The sequence below is a fragment of the Hordeum vulgare genome, chromosome 5H (assembly GCF_904849725.1).
Source record: "Hordeum vulgare subsp. vulgare chromosome 5H, MorexV3_pseudomolecules_assembly, whole genome shotgun sequence".
Taxonomy (NCBI): domain Eukaryota; kingdom Viridiplantae; phylum Streptophyta; class Magnoliopsida; order Poales; family Poaceae; genus Hordeum; species Hordeum vulgare.
The window spans coordinates 539,278,431-539,287,855 of record NC_058522.1 but is presented as its reverse complement, the minus strand read 5'-3'; the positions used below and the strand labels follow the sequence as shown (position 1 = coordinate 539,287,855).

At 43.2% G+C, this 9,425-nt stretch overlaps 2 long non-coding RNA genes across 2 annotated transcripts; both read left to right on the top strand.

Moving 5' to 3' along the window:
- Nucleotides 1-4,011: 4,011 nt before the first annotated feature.
- LOC123398905 lies at nt 4,012-4,734 on the top strand. The gene is made up of 3 exons (XR_006610277.1): nt 4,012-4,054; nt 4,419-4,485; nt 4,697-4,734. It is a non-coding gene; the product is annotated as an uncharacterized LOC123398905 (long non-coding RNA).
- Nucleotides 4,735-7,719: 2,985 nt separating this feature from the next.
- Nucleotides 7,720-8,222, top strand: LOC123399693. Its single transcript, XR_006610416.1, has 3 exons — nt 7,720-7,912; nt 7,989-8,093; nt 8,179-8,222. It is a non-coding gene; the product is annotated as an uncharacterized LOC123399693 (long non-coding RNA).
- Nucleotides 8,223-9,425: the final 1,203 nt, after the last annotated feature.

Sequence of the window (9,425 nt, the reverse complement as noted above, 5' to 3'; positions counted from 1 at the left end):
AATTATTCATGAATATATTTGAGTCTTCTCTGAATTCTTATATGCATGATTATGATAGCTTCGTAATCTCTCTGGTCTATTAATTTGATTTGGCCAACTAGTTTGATCTATCTTAAGTGAAGACATGCGTTGTAGTGGGTTCAATTTCACGGTGCCCTATATCCAAGTGACAAAGTAGGGGACAAGACACGTATTTGTATTACTGCCATTAAAGATAAAATGATAGGGTTGATTCATATTAATTGGATTTTCTTTGTCTATGTCATGTCATTGTTTTCCAAGCATTACTCTGTTTTACTTAATACTCTAGATGCATGCTGGATAGCGGTCGATGGATGGAGTGGTAGTAGTAGATGCAGGCAGGAGTTGATGTACTTTCTTACTAACTTGATGCCTATATGTAACTGTCATTGCCATGAATAAATATTGCATAACTATACGCTTTTCTATAGTTACCCAACAATAATTTGATTATCCATCGTATGCGTTCTACGAGAGAGAAGTCTCTAGCGAAAAATATGGCCCCGGTGTCTATTTACAAAAATACGAAATATCTCTTTGTCCTTTATTATTTGTATTTACTTTTTATATTTAATATATTTTAGCTTTGTATCTATCATTGTTTGTTGCTTGCAAGTAACAAGTTTAAGGGGATTGATAACCCTATTGTCCGCTTTTGGTGCAAGTGTGTGCTCTTTTGTGTATAGGCGCTCAAGACGGGAAATTGCGCGCTCCTATTGGTTCGATAACATTGGTTCTCACTATGAGAAATACTTATTTATACTGTGTTGCATCATCCCCTCTTCTTCAAAAAAAAAACTTAACGTAGATCACAAGTATCACTATATTTAACGTTTCAAATCAGTGAACATTTTACTTATTTTATTTAGTAGATAGAGAATCAATGCTGACCAGCTGCGAACAATCAATCCGATTTGCTCAACACATCAAAGCCAATCGAAATATCTCATGCGGGCCATGGTCGCCCTTCGTGCTCCATGCCGGTACAATGCCCCCTTGCCTACGGGCTCGCAACGAGGACCCTCTCCCCTGCGGGCCTGCATGGCCCCACACACACATACTCCTATGCATTTTGCGACTTGGTCCTCATGCGGTATACGCCTGCTAGTCGTTGCATCTTGCTCGTGGGCTGGAGCCCGGCCCTCTTAGTCTCCTCCTAAAATAATTTTGTTGTGACGACAACTGCAATTCCTAAACCCATCACCCACTAAAACATGTCTTTGTCCCGCTCAATGGCTCACCGCCGCCTACTCCGCGTGGTCGGTCCCAAGAGGCCTCCCACCCACTTCTCGCCCTCCTTGGTGCGACCTTTCTCGAGCGGCCCTCGAGTTCTAGGTGTTTCATCTTTCCCGCGGGGTTGGTTTTGCTGTGACGGTGTCGAATCTGAAGCGCCTTTCGATTTTTGGTTAAATTTTTTCTTGAAAGCGACAATCATTTTACTAAATGAAAAGGTATATTTGTTGTTTAGGATTACAAACTTTCCACACAGTATTTGCTTGGATACTTCTTTTCTTTTTCTAACCGATTTGTTAGACGGGTTCTTGGTACGCTTGGCCAGAGATGCAACGGTTTTTCTTTGATGATCGTGCCTTGTTTTCTCTGTTGCTTTGGCAAAAAAATCTGACGACTTCTTAGATTGATGTTTTGTCCATAAATTGCCGGTCTTTGTTTGGATAGATTCACTTACTTGAGCACTGTAGCTCTTGGTACTCGGACGTCGGCTTGAGGAATTAATAGAAAACCCCATTTTTGTAGGCCCTACTTATTTTCATCGGAAGGAAACGGTTTTTGTGGTACATAATTGAATGCAAAAAAAAATGTTGCTCAATATGATTTTCATTGGAAGGAAATGATATAGATCTTGACAATACTTGCTGAAAAATGTTTGCCAAGAATCAAGTCATATATGTTGCTTGTATGTAGTACTCATGTGTAGCTAGTGGCGGATCTAGGATTTTGAAACAGGGTGGAAATTACAATAAATATGACATGCCAATAGCAAAATAGGAATTGATTAATATGGTCTTACAAAAATATGTAAGATTCTCGAATAAGTCTTGATTTTGCATAAAAAATGTACATGCCTTGAAAAATTCAAAGAGGACTATGTGCATGTGTTCATTCTTCCACATTTGATACATATATGTAATCATGTGGTCCTAGTTGTCATTTTGTTCTTCAATATGACAATGAAATTTATTGATTAAGAAAATGACAACAATATATCGATTGTTTGAACCCAATTGAAACAACTTAGTAGCAAGTAGTAACATTCCTGAAAATTACGGCTCAAGATGACACATGGACTCAGAAAATGGATCCAAACTGAAACAATTCAGTTCTAAGTAGTGACACTCCTGTACAGAATTAAGTAGTAATACATTACAATTTACAAACGTGAACATCAAGCCTAAATTCGTAACGAGAAGTAATGGCAGGTGGCAGCACGACCAGAAATGAATAATTAGTAAATAGAAAGGGATGTGGTACGCATCCACCGACTAATCTTTTTTAAAAATTAGCCGGATCGCAAGCCTTCAGATTGGATACATAGAACGAGTCGAATACACCTTCTTCATGAGTGCAGATCTTGTTGCAGAATTTTTTTACGACAACTATTTTGTTGGGATTTGTTTTGCAACTGTAGCCTCCCGTCCCATAATCTCTTTGGCGAATAATATTATGGCATCATTGGTGACTGTGCCGTCTCCCTGCACTGTCATGTCGTCAACCCTGAGTAGTACGCCACCATCAGCACCTGGCTCTGTAGCAGCAACGCCTGCAGCACAAAGTTGCTATTCGTCGCGATCGACCCCCGCATCTGCTCGTCCTACAAGCGCCCGGCATGTTCTACCGCTGAACGCTGACGATTCAGGCGATCAGCCCGCTCTCCTTCCCCGGTGATTCAGGTACAAACTTTGTTGTTTGATTTGTGTGTTGTAAAGTTCGCCTTGGATGAAGCGGACCATCGGCGAAAGAGCACAGCCATCATGGGGAGCTGCACGGAGAACAGCGGCTGCCACGATGGGCTCTAGCGGTGGTGGGATGCTGAAAGAGAGACACAACATTCAGTTTTATGATTAAGCATCTCCCTTCGTCTCTCGAGCGGAATTTTTGTCCAAAAGGACCCCGTGTCGAATGAGATTGTCAAAAAAGACCACCTGCGAGTGGAAAGGAGCGAAAGGACCCCCATCCCGGGTGGCGGCAGGCGCGCCAGGCGGCACGTGGCACCTGCCGCCACCGCACGAGGCGGCCGTGGGGCCTGCCGCCACCAGCTGAGGCGGCCAGCGCCGGATCCCGTTCCCGCCTTTCCTGTCCGTAACGGACAAAGCTGGGTGGGCCCTGCCGCCTCGGGAGCAGGCGGCCAGGGCACTGTTTCCGCGCGGCCGACACTGTTGTTGATTGCGCTGATTTTCGTACGCGTTGATTCCCAGGCTTATTTCCCGCTCCCACCGACGAAACAGTGGGAATTTTTCCCGCTCTCCACCGACGAAACAGTGCGAAACTTCTTCTTTATAAGCGAACCGCGTCGCTGCCTCCTCTCTCGCTCTCTTCTCCTGCCGTTGCCTCCCGTGTCACTCTCTTCTCTTTCTCTTTCTCACTCTCTTCTCTTTCTCTCAAGAGCTACTCCGTATGAATGTTTATGTGGCGATTTAGGACGGTTTAAAGTTAGATTTTGAAGACGTTGTAGTTGAAGAAAAGATAGATCAAGGTAAGAGCTTTCTATATCTGTTGGTTGTGTTTGCATGCATGATGTATTTATTTTGTTTGATTAGTTTCTAAGTATGTGTTTTCTTTTGTCTTAGGGAGCGTATTATCACTTTTGTGGAACTATTTTGAAGACGTTGTAGTTGAAGAAAAGATAGATCAAGGTAAGAGCTTTCCATTTGTGTTGGTCGTGTTTGCATGCATGATGTTTTTATTTTGTTTGATTAGTTTCTAAGTATGTGTTTTCTTTTGTCTTAGGGAGCGTATTATCACTTTTGTGGAACTATTTTGTCATGCGATATGAACTACTAAGTTGAAGATCAAGGTATGAGACTTTGTTCATATTTGTGTTCATGTGATAATAGGTCGACTATGTTCATATATTACCGATGATTTATTCGTGTTTGCATGCAACTGGTATTTAGAAAGAAGCCGGAAAAATGCCTATGTAACTAGCATTTTTGTAAAAATCATGTAATATATTTGTAAAAAACATGTAATATATGTTAGCTCCATTAGTATTATTACATGCAAGACGCGTGTGTAATATATTTGTTTATTTGATAATTTGTCAACCCCGTAGAAATATGACTCGTGATATATATATATATGCATGCAGTATGTATTTTTAGACTTTTGCTAGCACGGAAATAATTATGTGTGTAATATTTTTTTTCATATGAAAATAGGTGGAATTCGCTGATATTATTCTGGTGATATATTATATTCGGAAGGATATCCTTATTTAAACCAGAGGTATGAATGACATATTGTAATTCATCTTCTATTTATTTTATAGATGTAGTGTCACGATAAATGATACAATATAAATTATTATGCGTAGATGTAATGGATGTTGTTAAATTGTTATATGTAAAAAAGATAAGTAATGGATGTTGTTATTACAATGTAAATATAAAAATATGATTTTTAATGGACTAAGGATGTAAATATGGCTGCTCGTTAGGTACTATGGAAAATTTGTTAGTGTTTTATGGGCACATCATACATGAGGGTCCTTCTGGTGTGGATGTGTCTAGGTGCGGGATGACTACGGTTGTAGTGAAAGACATGGTTAATGTAGAGTATGCGGCAGTTAGAAGGTGCATCCGATCGGTGTTTGGTTCAGCGATGAATGGAAAAAAAATGACCCTGGAGGCTTTCGTGGTTGAGGGAGGAAATCGTTGGGTTCTGCGACGGGTTACTGGTGAAAGAGCATGGGCGTCGTACATGGGTTTTGCAAGCAATCCCAATAACTCCATGTATGGACAACCCATGGTTTATGTGGAGTTCATTTCTGCCAGTGATGTCGCCGAGTGCAGTAGCGGTGCCGGTGAGGCCGAGTTGGCCATAACTGTAGCCCCCGACGCCGGCCCATCGGAACCAAGTGGTGGCGAACATATGGACATAACTGTAGCCCCCGACGCCGGCCCAACGGAACCAACAGGTGGCCAATAAGTGTATGACACGGGATATTGGTCTGCGGTCGTTGACATGAGCGAACATGTCGAGGGATTGCCGGAGGCGCTAGATGATGACGATGATGGTCATTCTTCTGCGTCTTCGGAATCAGATGATGATGAAGTTGTTCCTCCTGAGAATGCGGTCGCTGCAGCAATCAACCCAGAGTTTTTACAGGTTATGAGCATCACCAATGAATTTCACTCTGTTGCTGGCCTAGACGCGGGGAGTCTGGCCGTTGGACAGATTTTCCCAGATAAGAAATCTGCTAAACAAGCAATACATAGCTATGCAATTGCTATACACAGGCAACATAGAGTGAAGCAGTCTGATAAAAAGGAGTTGAAGCTCATATGCATCCATCGCGAAGCGGGTTGCCGCGGAAGAGTTATTGCTCGCCAGAAGCCTGGGGTATGTCAGCCAGGGCATGTCACAAAAATAGAGCAACATGGTTGTGAGCAAACCGGCACTCTTTCAGAGCACCGCAACGTGACTGCAGAATATGTGTCACAGGTGATGCAAACCATTGTGCAGCAAAGTCTTAATATTAGTATTAGGGCTTTGCGTGCAACTGCATCTGATCTGATTGGTTTCCCTGTCAGCTATAGCAAGGCTCGTCATGCAAAGGAAAAGATATTTCAGAGGTTGTATGGAACCTATGAGGAGGCGTACTCTTTTGCCCCTAGAATGTTGCATCAGATTTCAGTTGCTAACAGGGGGACTCAAGTTTTCCGGAAAGAACGTCCAAATCCATTGAACCCGGACGAGCAAATCCTGGACCGCTTATTCTGGGCATTCGCCCAGACTATACAAGCATTCAAGCATTGTCGTCCGGTTGTATCAATTGATAGTACATTTCTCACTGGAAAGTACAAGGGCACACTCTTAGTGGCGATGGCAGCTGATGCAAACAATCAACTTCTTCCTATTGCCTATGCACTAGTGGAGAGCGAAAACAAACATAGTTGGCTATGGTTCCTGTGTTGCCTGAAGATGGGTGTCATCAAAGATCGGGAAGGGGTTTGCATCATCTTTGATCGCAACACCGGACTATTAAGCGCGCTTGAGATAATTAAGGCTTCACAAGATCCAGATTGGGGGTGGCCCGATCTGGAGACAAGGTGGTGCATGAGGCATTTGGCAGCTAATTTTTATTCGAAATTCAAAAACAAAGATTGGTTCAACCTATTCAAGAGGATGTGCATGCAGAAAACTACAGCAAAAATGAATGCTATCTGGGCAGGTATCAATGGTCAGATCGAGCGCGCATCCCTCCCGGCGAGAGAAGACCGGAGGGGTCGTCGAACAGCAATAAATTTGAGCCAGTGGATTAATGAGAATTGTCCCAATTTGTACAAGTGGGCGCAGTCTCATGACACTGGCGCTAGATACGGTATAATGACAAGCAACATGTCCGAGGTGTACAATGGTGTTCTTAAAGGGGTGAGGGCACTACCTATCACAGCACTAATTGATGAAACTTGGAACCGAACTGTGTCATACTTTGCAGATAGAGTCACCGTTGCCAAGGCACTAGTTGATTTGAACAAGACCTGGTCTGAGAAGATGCAAAGACATCTTGATGACAAAGCAAAGAAGTCGCAAAGACATGGGTGCAGGCAGGTAGATGCACTTAGGAATAAATGGGAAGTTAGTGTGCGAGCAAAGTTTGTGAAGGGTCATCACAGGGGAGAAAAAAAACAAGCTGTGACGCTTGGCGCAACCTCGCAGCTCGTCGAGGTAGTTTCACTGCCGACCCATCCCTTTTGACATCCCTCGTTGATAGATGGAGACCGGAGACCCACATATTTCACTTTCGATGTGGAGAGCTTGCACCTACTCTAAAAGATGTGTCAATGATCACAGCTTTACCAATTAGAGGTGTGCCAGTGGTACATCCACGAGTTTCTCCTAATTGGCCAGCAGATGTCTCTGTCCGTCTGAGGCTCGAAATGCCCATATCAGATCGTTCTGGTCCGCCTCGAGGTGTCCCACACAGCTGGCTTCGTATTAACTTCGAAATTTTATCTACCCATGCTGATCCTGAGACAACGAAGAGACACTTGTTTGCATATTTGTTGTGGCTCTTCGGTGTGATGTTTCCTAATTCTCACGGGGAGGTAGTTTTGCCTGGTCTCATCTATTTTGCCGCAAAGATAGTAGACGAACCTTTACCCCAAAATCCACCATATAGCTTTGGTTCTGCTTTGCTTTCTCACACATACCGAGGGTTGTGTGATGCCACTCAAAAAACGGCATTCACATCTAAAGCTCCATTACTTTGTGTCTCCTACGAGTTTCTACAGTTGTGGTCCTGGGAATACTTACCTGTAGGACGACCGCAGATAGTAGAACCCGCAACCCCATACAACTATGGTGAGGGTGTTGTAACTATGTCCACTCGGTGGATGCTGGGTCGAAAAAAATGGTCTACTAAAATTGCAAAAAATTGTTACCCCATATACCATGATCAGTTTGAGCTTCTTAACGACTCACTAATAACATGGAACCCGTGGACCGAGGCGCACATTGATATGGTATTTGGTTCGCAACACATGCCAGTGGAATGCGTGAGAGATAGTGCCTTTTGGATGACTCGCTGCAATTTACTCTATCTATGGTTTGTGGAACCGTATAATCCTGACCGTGTCATGAGACAGTTCGGTCTATATCAAGATATTCCACCACCGGTTCCAAGATGTATCGACGAAGAAACTCATAAGTAAGTAAGATGTGACCTAGCTAAATAGATATTCCATCAACTATTCTTGAATTTTTTTTGTTATCTATAATTACAGGATGAGCAATATGGGCAGATCTGGTGTGGACTGGAATGCAGAAAACATTGAATGGATAAATCAGTGGAATAATGAAGCTCTACAAAATATAGTGCCTCAGCAACGGTAATTTTACTAATGTTAATTTAATTATGTGCTTATAAAATACAGAATGTGATGTCAATTTAGTAATGTTAATTTATTTATGCAGAACGTACGATGCAACTACGACAGAAGCGTACTATAATTGGTATCGCATGAACACGCGTACTAGACTGACGAGTGAACCACCTACGATGCCAACACATCCAACGCATATGGAACAGTTGCAGAGACGGATGGACACATCGTCAGCTTACTATCGTGACTCCGCGGTAATAATCAACATCTTGCTATTCAGGTCCATCATTTCATGAACAATTTAACCAACGAACAACGATTTTTTTCAGATTGATATTTGCACCCAAGTACAAGCGATGGCGAGGGAAGGAATGCGAGCCCAGGGAATTGATCCTAAAGGCAGGTCCTTCTTTAAAAAAATTAGCGAATTCGTGAGCACAAGGTTTACGAGATGCGGTACAGAGAACGACGTTGTCACTGCAGCGTACAACATTCCGGAACCGAGGTCAGCTAGACCGAGTGCGGCGCCGTCGTCGTCCATGCGGTGGGGAGAGGGTCGTAATACTACGCCGACACTTCCACGACATGACTCGTCTCTACCAATATATGGGCAGACATCACAGGTAAATGCTCCAGATGTAGGTTCGACGCCCGAACAGACTCATTTCGTGGAGCAGGATGCATATACAGCATATGGCGCACACATTCAAGGATCTCAGCCATATCTGCCCACGCGAGGGATTAGGATGCCCGAGGAGAATCGTTGGGCTGAGACAAGCGAGGGAGCACAAAGCTACAAAAGCGGTCAGGTATGTACAATTATAATAAGCAATTACATAACTTCTATTTGCACATCTTTTTGCTACACACAATTTATTTTAAAAACATTTTTTCGTGGAGCAGAAAATTAATGATCCATCATGGGGAGATGAACATACCCACCGTGGCGTACAGAAAGAAATACTCACAGAAACCGATGATACTCAATGCACGCTCCCAGGAATGATAAATGATTTTTTCGGGCAGGACGTTATTGGTCCATCTTACATCAATTCTGAGTTACAACCATTCACCTACAATTTAGAATCATCATCTCAGTATGGATTTCAGACTCCACCACCTATGCATCAGTCGCAGACACAGGAACACGAGGGACAGTACGGTCGTGGTCTTCGTGGACACAGACCCCCTGATCGATTGTCACCCTCCGGTCGTCGGGCAAGGCCAGCTGGTCGTCGTCGCATAGGGTGATTCGTCTATGTATGTGTGCGAACAATTGCATCTCTCTATGTCAGTTTCAAACTTTCAGATGTACGTACAAGACATCTATGTAGTTTC